Source organism: Pipistrellus kuhlii, unplaced genomic scaffold (assembly GCF_014108245.1).
Source record: "Pipistrellus kuhlii isolate mPipKuh1 unplaced genomic scaffold, mPipKuh1.p scaffold_m20_p_24, whole genome shotgun sequence".
In the NCBI taxonomy this organism is placed as follows: Eukaryota; Metazoa; Chordata; class Mammalia; order Chiroptera; family Vespertilionidae; genus Pipistrellus; species Pipistrellus kuhlii.
This window is the reverse complement of record NW_023425523.1, coordinates 1,509,670-1,523,006: the sequence shown is the minus strand read 5'-3', so window position 1 is coordinate 1,523,006 and position 13,337 is coordinate 1,509,670. Positions and strand designations below refer to the sequence as shown.

At 45.7% G+C, this 13,337-nt stretch overlaps 1 long non-coding RNA gene across 1 annotated transcript; it reads right to left on the bottom strand.

The window, feature by feature from the left end:
- Positions 1 to 2,568: 2,568 nt before the first annotated feature.
- Positions 2,569 to 11,628, bottom strand: LOC118727424. Its single transcript, XR_004990583.2, has 3 exons — positions 11,544 to 11,628; positions 5,227 to 5,229; positions 2,569 to 2,580 (listed from the first exon to the last, which is right to left on the bottom strand). It is a non-coding gene; the product is annotated as an uncharacterized LOC118727424 (long non-coding RNA).
- Between the last annotated feature and the right edge of the window lie 1,709 nt (positions 11,629 to 13,337).

The window sequence follows — 13,337 nt, the reverse complement described above, 5'->3', positions numbered from 1 at the left end:
CACAGATTTTGTGATGAAACATATCCCAGCCACATGAAAACATTCAGGTAAAACCTGTGTAAATACCACTTTAAAAACCTGATGACTGCAGTTACCATACGACCCAGCAGACCTTAAAATTGTGTCTTCCCAACGACACACACTGCCCCATGTGTACTGCAGCATGACTCGCGGGGACCAACACATGGAAACAACCAGTGTCCTGCAGCGGAGGAGGGGTAAAGAGGATGTGGTGTGCATATGCCATGGAGTACTACTCGGCCACGAGGAAGGATGACGTGCTGCCATTTGCAGCAGCCTGGACAGGCCTGGAGAACAGCAAGCCGAGAGAAGTCAGGAGGAGAAGCTGGGAACCCTGTGATGTCGCTCAGACGTGGACTGTAAAACCAAAACTCGTGAACACAAACAGCAGTGGTGGTTGCCAGAGAGAAGAGGGTGGGAGAAGGGGGGGGTCCTAATATACGGTGACAGGGAAAGATTGGGCTGTATGTTCATGTTGAGCAGTGTCACCTGTATGTTCATGTTGAGCAGTGTCACCCCAAGAAATTTAATAAAAAACAAAACCAAAACAGACTGGGAATGGCCGCAATGCTAAGTTAGGCACAGGTGGTAACTAGCTTGCGCTCTGACACGAAGAGAGATGCCAGCAAATACTTCCTGAGGGACGGAACATGTGACAGCCCTACCCAGTGGTTTTCAAACGTTGTTCCTTGGAATCTAAAGGGCCTCAGGTCCTTGGAAGTCACATCATGGAGCAAACCGAAGGCTGTCATGTGGATTTTGTTTGAAAAACAAAAAGGTTGAGAATATCTGCTCATCACAGCATGGACTAAAAGGCGGGGCTGTAGGAAAAGGGGCCTTATCTTCAGATGGATGGATGCCTCGGTGTCCACAAAGATGGCAGAAGGGAGTCACCTGGCATACGGAAGGCATTTTCTACAATATTACTTCCATCATCTTCTCAGAGGAGTTTGTAAACCCAGGACATTTAGGATGAGTCGCTCTCCTTAAAATAGAATGTTTAAAACCAAGGACTCTGGAGTAGGGTCCATGTGCTTCAGGGAACACAGTGGTTCATCTGGGACCGGCCGCACACGTTTCCAGCCTCCGTGAGCCCATGTGCAGGACGGCAGTGAGGAGTGTGCTCACTGTGTCGTGGTGAGGCCGGTGCCTCCCGCTGTGGGGACTCCACGAAGCTCTTTATCGCTGCTGTCCTGCTTGCTGTTCAGGAAATGGAAGCCCCACTAGGAGATGTTGCCAGCAGCGTGGCAAAGCGATGCAGAAGCTGGGAGAATGGGTCGCTGCCTTCCGGGTGAGCCAGGACAGACTCGCTGGGTATTCCGTGTGGCCCGGGGCGGGAAGATGAGGAGGTGAGTCACCAGCAGAGGAGAGAGGGGGAGGCTCTCCCAAGAGGAGGCGGCCCGTGTGGGGAAGACGCAGCGTCCACAGGGACGGAGAGCGCCGAGGGGCCGGGAGTGCGGAGGCGGGAAACGAGGTAATGAGAGGTGACATGCCACGGTGTCTGATGTGGAAGATGTGAAGTCACTGGAGATTTTCAGTAGGAGAGCAGGAGCACATTGTCAGAGGAAGCTCATTCTTTCAGGCTTGTCCAGGATAAGCTGAAGTGAGGCAGTAAACCAACATTTGTATGTGGTTATGCCAGGAACTGTATTATGCATGAATTTTCTCAGGGCATTTGAAATGTTGCAATCATTCATGTTCCACATGAGAATACTGAAGCTTAGCGTCGTTAGCTCTCCCAGTTCACACAGCTGGTCAGCGGTGAGCTGTGCTGCGCATGGTTTTGAAAGATGTTCCCAATGCCCCGTACCCGTCCGCGGCTCCGCGTGGTAGGGAAACAGGATGGGAAACCATTGCGGTTCATTCAGATGAAAGATGAGGCGGGGCCGATGGAAAAAAGTGGCAACAAGGACTGATTTCAGAAGCCATTTCTGCGGAGCATGAGCAGATTTTTTTTTTTTTTTTTTTTAACAGATTCAGTATAAAAGAGGAGCTAGAGAGCACCCGAGCAGAATGACTTGCAGGTTATTAGATTGGGAAGGTGCCACAGAAATGGCAGCATTTAACCCTGAGAATCCAGGAGAGAAAATGATTTGGGGAGGGGTTAAAAGCAAACCTGTGCTGAGAAAACGCCATGTTTGACACCTAGAGTTGAAGTAAGTAGAGAACACCCGGAGAGAGAGAGGTGCAGCGATGAGAAGCTGGGAACGGCTGTGGTCAGAAGTGCTGGGCGGTCAGGACACCCTGTGGCTGCCGCCTGAGGACCGGGTCTCACTCGGGCAGAGCGGACAGGAGTAGAGAAGGGCGGTGCGATGCAGTCAGAATGAGAGGCTCACAGGCTTCTTCACCGCTGAAGGCCACGGTCTTCAGACAGTGCCTTTGTCGTAGGCACTTTGGAATCGCTCAGACATTGTCACGCTCCAGCACGCATAAATACCGCGTGAGTGTTCTCTGGGTAACAAATGCACAGAACACCGGAAACTGAAGTCTCCGCAATGGGAAGAGGGAAGGGGCCTGGAAGAACATGGAGACTGGTTAGGCAGCGGGGTGAGGAAAGCCCTTCCAGATGCAGAGAACTGTCCCAGAGTGACATGTTTGCCGGCGAGAAGCTGAGACCAGGACTTTAATAAATGGGCCGTTGGGGGGACAGCGGAACTCCGGAAAAGGTGTCTCCTGCAAGGTCTCTGGCCCAAACTCCGGGACTTGGAACGCAGCTTTGATCAGCTGGGAGTCCATCCGCAAGAGGCAGGTGCCTAATCCACAGTCTCGCACCCTGGCAGTCCAGGTCCAGTGTAAGCGACTAACAAGCAATTAATTGTGCCGGTTTCATTACAGGTGTCCTCATTCACATACATCCTGCTGCGAAGGCAGGCTAAGTGCTTATCAAAGGAGGAAAAGGAAACGCAGTCGATCTGCAGTGGCTTCTTTAACAATGTAAACCTCCCACCCAGACACTATCTGAGGATGCACTGATGTGCCCCAAGTTTCCAAATTGGGGGTCGGTGAACATCTTCTCACATTAAAATAATACAGAGAATACAAATAGAAATAAAAGAACCAAGTCTTTGGGAAAAACACACGCAAAGTAGATGTCTTTGATATTAATGTTTTTATCTTTTATTCCTTCCAATGCTTATCTCCTTCCGTGAGAAGCAGATAGCCATTTAGAAACTCAGTCTGATAAGAATCATTTTGTTGGTCCTGAGAAATGGAAGGCTCATGTATTATATATGCTCTACCTTTCTGGAACTCAAATATTTTCATTATTCTTTTTAATCAGGTGGACTTTTTGCATAATAAATATTCAGACATGCTCAATTATGTATGATGTAGTGCTATTATAAGATTTCAGGGGGATGCTTGGAGAGAAAGGCACTCAGGCCTAATAATAACCACACCGGAGCGGTCTTGTTTCAATATGAAAAGTGACAGAAAAGCACGCAGTTTCTTCACAAAAATCAGGATAGGTGTGCCTGAGGCATGGGATACACGGCAATGCTTTACAATATTTTTAAAAGATATTGTCTTATAAAGTCCAGAAATAACAACCAAGAACCTTGTTGTTCAAAACCCAGCAGAGAACGTGACACCTCTGAGTTGCTGAGCAATCTCTGAGCGAGGACTGGCATGCCTCCGAGAGCCGCACTGCTAACGGGAAGTGTAGCGATGGGCTGCGGACTCGGGGCCTTTAAATGTCAAGGCACACTAATAATTCATGCATCCGGGGACCACAGAGCCAGCAGCGTGTCAGCAATCAGGCCACGCTCTCCGGAAAACAGGTGGAATTAACACGCCGGTGCTGGGAGTTAAGAGAAGATTACGGGGCGCCGGTGAAAGGAGTAATTTTCTCCGGCAGACGAGGCGGCTGCTGCTGCCCTCTGCGCGGCTCATTATGCCTCCAGCCACGGCCCCAGATACAGGCCCCGCACCCGCACCCCGCACCCCGCACCCCGCACGTGGCGGACAAGGGGCCTGGATGGAGTCGAAGCAAACGCGCAGGCAGTCAGGAGCCAGCCCACGCGGGAGACATGGCAGCAGAGAGGACAGCGTCACGAAGGAGGCCTGGAGGAAGCCCTGCTTTTGTGCAAACGCAATTTGCTGAGATTCACTTTGAATTTGTATGATTTCAAGAGCTCCCGTGTTAGAGGCCACGCGGGCAAGCAAGACTTCAATCCAACACTTCAAAGCATGTCTTGGTTCTTCAGAAACCGTCCTCTTCCTTATTTTTATTTATTATTATTATTATTATTTTTTTTTTACCACGGTCTTCACTTTGGACAGAACCTTTAAACTAACAGCTGCATTCGAAGTGGGATGGGAGGACTGGACAGGAGAGAGAAGGAAAGCTGTATCTTATTGAGCGATTATTTTTTTATTACCATGCTGGGAACCAAAAATGTCTCAAAGATGTCTCCCTCAAAAAAAATCTTTAGATCAATCTTTAATGAGAAAGAAATGGGGAGCGCGGGGGGGGGGGGGGGGGATGTTCACCCAGCTCTTGTCACACACACACTCACACACACACACTCACACACTCACACACACACACTCACACACACTCACTCACACACACACACACACACACACACACCTCTCTCTACCTTTCCCGACTGCTCAGGAGCCGCTGGCTCTTAAATCCCACGTCTGAATTAAATGCCCCGAGCGCCTGAGTGACTGTCAGCCGCTGGTTAAGAGATAGATAGATCCATTATGTGGTCCTGATGAAATCCTTGTATGATTTGTGACCCTTTAACTAAGGACATTTTCTCTAAGGTGACAAAAATCACAACGGAACATAAAAAAGAGCGCTTCATTTACCAAGGAAACGCCATCCATTATGTAAGTCCTCCCGGGAGAGCCGGGCCAGGCGCATGCTGAGTGACTGCCCTCAACGTGAAGCGACTCCTTTGCGTGGAGCCGCCGAGTGCTGGTGTGACTGGTCATTAGGAGAAAAACAAATAATAATTAGGAAGTAATACTATTTACGCTTCTGAAAAGGACATAAAATATGTATACAGAAGCTCTCAAGCTAATAAAAATATAATGGAGATCACTTCAAACATTTCCCATGGATCTCGCACAGCCACTGCTAAGATGAAATGATGTTAAAGCCACTTCCTCAGGTCTTATACAAACCTCTCCGCTGAGCCACGAAGGGCCCAGCCCAGTGGGGTTGCACCCTGGATTCAGGAGACTGCGCCTGACTGCCTCCTACTGCTGCCCCGCACCTTTCAAACGGCCGCTGACTGGGCGCTGCGGGTCTTGGGATTTGAAATGCCCGCAGTATTTATACAGCATTGAAAACCGTTTCCACCCGGCGTTCTCAATGCCACTCCTCCCTGTGGTGATGCCTCGAGCTGGCTACCAGGAGGACATGTGGCCGTCATCTCCTGTGTTGCTTACAATGAAACCTCATGGTTTTCTCTCACCGCTAACAGTATATTGACTGAGAAATCAAACCATTTCTCGTTTCCTTCCTCCTCCCTATCCTTTTTTATTTTAATGATTCGGTATTTCAATGGTTTTGTGTTTGTCGTTTTCAATAAGACTCATACTTAGAAGTACGGGGAGGTTCGATGCTTTTACAATTATGTTCAAACAAATACAATGTCCTCTTGAAATGGGCCCAAGTGAAGTTGTCAATGTGCTAGTTTCTTCCTTAGCTTCCTGGTCAAAATCTTACTCGAACATAAATGCATTATCCAGGTCCTGCTACCCATAAGCCATGGATATGAAATACACATGCCATCCGAATCACAAAGTATCTGTTAAATGCTAATCCCATCAATTACCCCATATTTCTTGATGGTTTTGCAAATAATGTGGTCAGAAGACAGGCTCAGGGAATGTGTTAATATCTTGATGAGCCATGACAATAACATGATCAGTCGATATAAAAACCCTAGATGCATATGGTTCTTTTCCTAACGGAGACATTACCTTACAAAAGATAGATCCCGTTGCTGAGCATCCATTAAAAATGGAACAGCCACATATGATGAAAGCCACGTCACTAGGAAAGATGGAATTTGCATTCGTCAGGCACATTCCTCATGACTGCAGCCCTCAGCGGCACCAGTGTGGGGGCCGCACCGTAATGGTGATGTGACATGAACACCTACTGCAGGCTGCTCCTGAAGCACACACACAAATGTCCACTTTCCTGAGACCAGAATGTGACCACACCACAGCGCGGTGCCTGCTCTGTGCATGTACTTACTCTGGAAATGTAAGCATCTTCTTCATCTAAGTAAACGTAGTCTCCTAGGGTTCGTACGCCGATAAGTACACTTCTGTTTTTTTGTTGTGTATTGTTTTTTAACGGGGCATTTTCCAGGCCACGCAGCAGACCTGACTCTGACTGAGCTAGCAGGGAAGGAAGAAACAGGGCTGAGTGGGGGCTGGAGGATTCGGGTTCATGAAATGCCCATTATTTATTCATTCATTCAACATTCTTTTCCACTTGTTCCTATTATGTACGGAACATTGAGCTGCGCTGGGCCTGGCGCGGAGAACACTGCATACACATTAACTCAGTGCAGTTCATTCATAACCATTTTCCACACCTATATTTATTCAATGAGAAAGTGCTGAGCCAGGCGTGAGCCGTGAACAGAAATCACTGCAGAGCACCATGGTTCCCCCACGGGCCTCTTCTTGGGGTAGAATTGACCAGTGATCCAATTTCCAAGTCATTCTTGTCCTAAGCCCAGTCCCCTCCATTTCTGGAGTTACCAGCTTGGTGGCAACATATAACAAAACATATAGTTAGCACCTCCTTTATCCTTAAAATATGGACTTCCTATTAAAATATGCTCACAAATTTATAGACAAGCATTCTTTGTAGGCAGCTAGAGATATCATCTCTCTGTTCATGCCATAATTTTAGATGTAATAATAATTATTATCATTGAAAAAATGATATTCAATTAACACAGCAGTTTTCTGAGTAGCTGGTGAGTGAAAAGCATGTGATTATTTAAAAAAAGAAAGACCCATTCTGCCTGGCCAGTGTAGCTCAGTGTTTGAACTTCAACCCATGACACAACCAGGGGTCATGGTTTGGCTTCCGGTCAGGGTTTTGGGCTATTATAGATCCCTAGTAAGGGGCATGTAGGAGGCAGCCAATTAATGCTCCTTTTTCATCAGTTATATTTCTGTCTCCCTTCCTCTCTGAAATCAATTAAAAACACACATATATACATTAAAAAAAAAGGTCCCATCTTTGTCTTCTATAGCTTTCTGTTTAAAAACTGGTAAGAATATATAATATTATTGCTAATAATCAGATCAGGAGGTCCTGGTGACTTTTCTACTTTCAAATGAATAATAGCTCACTTATCAGCCAGTACTTTGGGCTATTGGTGTCCATTAATTAAATGGGTGAATGGAGATATGTTTCTGAAATTAAATTTTGTTATTTAAACTGAACTCACCATAATGTAAGATTGTTTAGACTAATTTTATATGATGCCAAAAAAAATTCATTCAAATTGGTTTTAAATTATAAAGAAAACCTAGGACCTTCCCAGTTCATAGAAAAGGTAGTAAAATTAACTGATAGTTCAAATCAAGAATCTTAAAAAAAAGGGCAAAGTCTATTCGAGTTAGAAAACAGGCTTAATTAATGTGATAAGACTGTTACAAGGGGAAGAATAACTCAGAAACGACTTAATTTATATCATCGTAATTGTGAGATGAAAGACCGTGCCTCCAAATCTACTAGTGCTCAAGGTTTATTGAATTATTAATTTGGAAAAATCTGAAGAAAAAAAAGAACGGTTTCTAAATAATATGTTTCTCTAAGTGACGTGGAATAATGGTAGTGTATATTTCCTGTTTATTTTATTTTTTCCATCCCATTTCTCTCTTCTATGCCCTCTTCCCCCTCCACCCCTACAATCACCGCACTGTTGTCTATGACCACGAGCTTTCTCTCTTTTTATTTTATTTTATTTTTGCTTATTCCCTCCATCCCCCAACACCCGGGCCAGAGCTGTCTGCCCTCTCTCCTGTTTAACAATCCCTAGACTTTGTCACTGTTTACATAGATTCAATGTTTGCAATGAAACTATAAATAGTGAACAGACTGAGTAAATTTCATATATGACTGAGGGTCATCCATCACTGTATGTGTTGGAAATAGTTGATAAATAGTTTCATGTCCTCTGTATTTCAGAATGGTGAGGAAAGGTCCCTTATCTATGAGAAAAATCCAATTGTCAATCCATTTGAGGCACAAAGCAAAGAGCACAGCCCAGAAACACGGCTGTTAATCCCGCCTTCCCCAGATCTCCCCGGCCTTGAAGAGTGCGGGAAACTCAGTGCCCCACTGTTTCCCCCAGAAAAGATTTTAGGCCCAGCAGCTTTCTCAAGTCGTTCCAAGTGCAAGAGCTCCCATTGAGAAGGCCGAGAAATGCCTCAGAAAAAAATCACTCAGAAATTCAATTTGCTATTTTGAACCTCAATTAAAAAAAAAAAAATTTCCTGGCATGCTTTGAAAATGTCAGGAAAAAGGAAAAACCCAAGTCCCTCTGCACAGATTCCCGTCTGCGCAGTGCAGGCACTTGAGACATGAAGCTCAGATGCTTCTCCTTTGCACCAGGATCCAGCATGGAGACCCTGGAACAATCTAAGTGAATGCTGAGCTGGGCACCCAGAGGTCCCTCCTGCTCAGAGTCAGGCTAACACACACGCACGAACACACACACACACACACACACACACACACACACACACGCTGCCCCGAGGTCCGCAGAGGCTCCTGGTGTGTGCACAGGCCAAGGCTCAGCCAGAACAGTCAGGTCTGCCCTCCGGCTCCCAGGCCGCCAGCACCCCTGGGCCACGCGGCGCGGGTGGTAGGGTGGGATTATCCTGGCGACAATGAGAAACACGTCAATGGGTGCTCGGAAACCCCTGGGAGGAAGAGAGGTGACTCCTCTTTTTACCGACCAGGTTTTAAAAATCCGCTCGTGTTGGCTGAAGCCCTTTCCCAAAGAGGCAGGCACCTGTGAGCAGTAAGGGACCATTAGGCGCTGCCCCCTCTCAGGGCACAGCACGGTGGTGAGGGGAGGTCCGCCCCTGGGGAAAGCACAGGAAGGCTCTCCGTTTGACATCCGGCTTTCCCTGCACAGGCAGGTCCGTGGCATCACTCCGTGGACACCTGGGCTGCTGCTGAGAAAGACCATTCTCTCCAGGTTTTATTTTTGCAGCCATAAGTTGGAATTTTAGAACCCAAGTTCCAGTACTTCCTGAGGGTCTGTGTCTACATAATAGTCTGTTTCTTTAAAAAAAAATTTTTTTAATTTACTTCAGAGAGGTAGGGAGAGGGAGCTTGAAATATCAATGATGAGAGAAAATCCTCCTGCATGCCCCCTACCGGGGATTGAGCCTACATCCGGAGTATATGCCCCTGACTGGAACTGAACCTGGAACCCTTTATTTAGTCCATGGGCTCATGCTCTATCCACTGAGCCAAACAAGCTAGGGCAGCAAGTCTCAAATATTGGTAAGTCACCTTCCAAAACATCAATCAAGGACTTCCATGTTTGCGGTGGGCTGGATGCGGAGTGCATACAATGAAGACACGCAAACCCTGCTCTCAGGGATCCACTGTCAGCAAAGGACCCCAGCTGTGCGTGCAGAGACCGTTGTGGTGACGTGAGACTTAAAAGAAGGGCTGTGGTGTTACTGTTAGGGGCACGGCCACGTTCGGGAGAAGGTGCATTTAATGCATCAGAATATTTATGTGGGGACATAACGAGCACTACTCCTCTCAGAAGTAGTCATTTCTTGCACAGTCTTCTGTGAGCTATGGAATGGCTTCACGCGTGGATTTACAGTCCATTTTCTCTGAGAAAAGGAGAGATGGGTGGTGTCAGGGGGACATTCCCGGACACCGATGACAGGGAGAGGCACACAACTCCAGCCGTAAAATTAAATCCATAAAAAACACAGATGACTTCCCAGAATATTATTTACAAAAATCACCGGGTTGTGAATCAAACTCCTATTGAAAATGGCTTTGCCACACGACTCCATCGAGGCTTTCTACTTAATGAGATGTCTGGCCGGGAAGATGTGGGGAGCATTTACCCAGAATGCCACTGCGGGCTCTCCACTTGACGGAAATGCTTGCAAGAAGCTTTGAAAGTGGCAACACATTTGTGAACAACATTGTCAAATTTCCCCTAAAGGAACGTGTGAGCAGAGAGCACCAGCCTGTCAATGCCGGGCTGACGCTCCTGAGTCTCCAGGCACTGCTCCATTTTAGGGTGGAATCCCACTTTTCAAATCATCCTTTTTTTTACAATCATTTAGTTCTACTTAGTCTAGCATTCATCATATTCTGATCATTCATCCTACTTCTAGACAAGATGCATAGCTCCCGGCCAGCATGGCTCAGTGACTGAGCGTTGACCTATTGAGTGTCATGGTTCGATTCCCAGTAGGGGGCATGCAGGAGGCAGCTGATCTGTGCTTCTCATCATTGATGTTTATCTCCCTCTCTTCTTCTGCCTTCCTCTCTGAAATCCATAAAAATACATTTTTAAATAGATGTATAGGACTTAAACTAATTCACAGATGAGCCCATTCAACACAAAAGTTAGTAAAATAAATTAGATCAGAATGCATTCCAAATTGAAAGGGAAATAGTGTACATGGCCTGCCTGACTGGATTACCCTTTGGGCTAACTGGTCTCTCAACAGCTCTGCATATAACTACGATGGATCTGAGTAGATTGTGTTCATTGGTTTCCACATCTTCACCATCTTCCTTCATTGCTAGTGTGTGTTTTTGAAGGTGACATACTGTGTTCTTCCCCTTTGTATCCATAGAAACCCCTATGGCAAAGTTCAGTAACTGCAGGATGGATGACGATGGGCTGCCTGAAAGAAACATGAGATTCTTCTCTGTCTTACTGCTTGTGTTGGGGCTATGCTATTTTTTTACATTAATTATTCTGGTTTTGTTTGTTTTTAGTTTTTTTTTAATATTATTTTTATTGATTGCAGAGAAGGAGAGGGAGAGACAGAGACAACAATTATGAGAGAGAATCGTTGATCTCCTGCATGCCCCCTACTGGAAACTGACATCCTAGTTCATAGGTCAATGCTAAACCATTGAACCACGCAGGCTAAACAGTTATTCAGTTTTTGAATTAGCATAAGATTTGACTTGAAATTCTTTAAATACAGATCAACTGGAAGCATATAAAAGTACTGTACTAGGTATTTCTTCATTCTAACTATATATTTATATATATATATATAGATATAGATATAGATATAGATATAGATATAGATATAGATATAGATATAGATATATAGATATATAGATATTTGGAGGCCCAAGGCATGAAGATTCGAGCAAGAATGGGCCTTCCTTCCCCTGGCTGCTGGCAGCGCCTTCGCTCTGGCGAGAGCCACCTTTCCGCCTTCCCACCTGCCCAGGGCCTGGAGTGACTAGGGTGGTGCGGAACACCTGTGTCTTCTTGGCAACGACAAGCATCCCACTCCACCCCCAACTGCTCAATGCCTGTGCATGCAAAGTAACCTGCCAGCTTTGTTGGGTTAATTTGCATACTCACTCCTGATTGGCTGGTGATGGGTGTTGCGAAGGTATAGTCAATTAGCATGTTATTCTTACATATGTATGTGTGTGTGTAAATTAAATTCTTAATTAGGTCCTTAAATTCTTGAGTTTTCAATAGATATTTATCTGAACACTGGCACACTAGTAGAATAATTTTTTTCAAATGAGAAGAAAGAAATTAACTAGCTATAAGCTTGAAAAAAATGTCATGGGGGGGAAAAAAATAACCTAGAGGAAAAATCTGAGAAGATAAGCAGAAAACAGTCACTAAGACTTCCAGAAATAATATATTTATTCAGTAACCTCTTTCCAGGAGTCATCCATTTCTTCAGCACATTGTCTTGCACTGTTCTCTGAAGGGTAACTAGGTAAATACTTAGCATTTGCACAGTAACAATAAAAAGGTATCCTGCCACTTAGAGAAAACACAGCATCCAACAAGGGAAAGAACAGGAAAGAGAAGATTAGTCACAGCAGATCTAAGGGGAGAATGAGCACAAAAGAAACCAATAACACAATTAACTAGGATGTCAGCACTAAACGTGGGAAACACAATTGTACTTGAATCTATACATAAGACCATGGCCCAGGGTAATTTGTCCTGCCTCCTCACCCCATGGTCTCTCTTATTTACAGGGAATAGTGCCAGTGAAATGGTGTCATCTGCATATAGCAAATCTACAAAACTGTTTTGTTTTTGGAGTAGGAAAGGGATGGCACAAACTCCTCCACCTGACTTCTTACGATCCATGGGAAGTCCCAGCGGCAGTTATTGGGCAGAGAAGGAGTGAAAGTCAATCAGATCACAGTTGGTGTGGGGAGGAGACTGAGGACTGACACCTGATGCGTTTCCTCCAATTCTGACCAATGAAGCTCACCTGTCCAGAAGGTGTCAAATCATGGATCTTCATTGACTCCAGCCCCTAGAACACATGTGTCAAACACAAGGCCCGCGGGCCAAATCCGTCCCGCCAGGCCTTGCAATGTGGCCCGCACCGCGCTGTCATCACTGCACTCCGCTGCGTTTCCATCACAATGACAGTTTATGACTGTTCAGTAAACCATTCGGCCCGCGATTTAGGCTGGATTTTAGATTTTGGCCCCTTCTCTGATTGAGTTCGACACCCTTACCCTAGAATGAGGTGTTATTTCAGGAAGCACCCTCAATAACTCCTCACAGACAGCCTTTGGTTGAGCATTAAACACTCTAACCCTGAGAAAGTAAGAGAGGAGGGATTCTGGGTGTGTGGCAACCTTTTGGTAGTGGAAAAACACAATCCAGGTAATACTCTGAGTGGTGGGCTCCTATGCGCCAGCCACTGATATCCCCCACAAAATACATAAATTGAGGCGAAATCCTTGCATTTTTTGGTCTGAGTGCCTCTGGTAGAATGTGGTGATAAAAGTGATCACAGCGGAACCTAGTGTAGCTTTTACAGCTGCGAGTGATGAGGAACGGTGTGGGCTCGAAACCGCCTTGGTCAGGTGCTATCCCAGGTCCTTATAAACATGTGGTGCTCGAGCCTAACAATGGAACTATGTGGTAGGTATTACCATCGTTTTCTCAAATGAGAAACGGAGTCTTGGGGGGAAAAACAGACAAACAAACAAAAACTTCTCCAGGGTGAGATAGTGATAAAATCAGAATTGGGCTACAAGGACTTACTCCAAAACCCACGATCTTTGTTTTATCTCTCTATATAAAAGGCTAAGCAACCAT